Here is a 1,642-nt window from a genome sequence, read left to right on the forward strand (position 1 = left end):
GCACCAGAAGGGAAGTCTTGGCTGGTTTTGCCCCTTGTATCCATGTCCTTTTGAGGGACTTCCACTGCGTGAAGATGGAAGAAGGTGACAGTGTCAGCATGGATCTGATGACTTGAAAGTTAGAAGGCTTTGCCATGTGAGTGGTTTTTCAAAATGTGATAAAAAATATAATTGATATTACTAAGTTATACACCTAGAAAACATTGAATTTGCAACTGTATGGTTTCTACTTTTTCACCTCCCACTTTTTTTTTCCCACCCACCAGTTGTCTAGTAGGTTTACATACTGTGGTGGCTTGCATGTCACTGTGTTGCTGAAAGCTATGCGACTAGTATTTCTAATACCAGAAATGTCACCCATGACAGACAGGTTTCAGTGGAGCTTTCAGACTAAGACAGACTTGGAAAAAGGATGTGGCATTCCACTTCTGAAAAAGTCAGCCACTGAAAACCTTATGAATAGAAGTGAACACTGTCTGCTGCTTGCCAGAAGATGAGCCCCTCAGGTTGGACGGCCCTCAAAATATGGCTGGGGAAGTGGTGACTCCTCAAAGTAGAGTCAACCTTAATCACATGGATGGAATAAAGCATTTAGGACTTTCACTTGCCGATGGGGCATGACTCAAAATAAGAAGAAAGAGCTGCAACGGGTCATTAATAATCAGAACATGGAATGCAAAAAGTATGAATCCAGGGAAATTGGAAGTTGTCAAAAATGAAATGGAACAATGCTCATAAGTCCATCCAAATCATAGACTGTACTAACAACAGTGATGGCTGGGATTTAGTAAAGGGTGGTGCAGGGTGGTAAAACCAGACTGCCATCTTTGGAATTAATGTGCTGGATGACCTCAAACAGGTCCCTCAAGTTCTTTTGGCTCAAACACTCATCTGCATGAATCAAACACCAATGATCCCCACTCCATGACTGTGGTGGAAGCTAAGTGACCATGTTGGATAAGAGCTGGACCAGAGCATGACTTTATAGTATGATGGGTGAAGCTGGTGGTTATAATACAGACACCTGACCAGCCTCACCACCAAGCATCCCAGGACTTGGTACGGAAGGAATGAGTAGCAACCCTACTGAGATCCAAATCCAAGTTTGCTTTAGTCCAATCCTGAGAGCTTTCCTTGGTGCTATGGGTTGAATTGAGTCCCCAATGAAAATATGCTCAAGTCCTAACCCCTATACCAGTGAACATGACCTTGTTTGGAAGCAGGGTCTTTGTTTAAAGACGTTTTCAGTAAAGTTAGCCAGGTCATACCTCAGTATGATCCAATCTGAGTGGTGTCTTGAAAAGGGGGAGAAGTGGCATGGAAGCAGAGTCACAAGATGCTGTGTGAAGATGTATCTAAAAGCCAAGGAATGTCATGAGACCCCTGAGGCTACCAGAAGCTGAGAGAGAACAGGAAGACTCTTAGAGCAAATAGAGTGTGGTCCTTCCTGCCAATGCCCTGAATTCAGATTGCTAGACTCCAGAACCGTGAGATCATATTGGCTGTTCTTGAATGCCACCCACTATGTGACATTTTGTGAGAGCAGCACTAGGAAATTAGCTGTTGTTAGTTGCTGTCAAGTCAACTCCAACTCATTGCAATCCCATGTACAACAGAACTCAATGCTGCCTGGTCCTGCACC

This window comes from Orycteropus afer, unplaced genomic scaffold (genome assembly GCF_000298275.1).
Source record: "Orycteropus afer afer isolate SDZICR_OR568_19922 unplaced genomic scaffold, OryAfe1.0 scaffold00381, whole genome shotgun sequence".
In the NCBI taxonomy this organism is placed as follows: Eukaryota; Metazoa; Chordata; class Mammalia; order Tubulidentata; family Orycteropodidae; genus Orycteropus; species Orycteropus afer.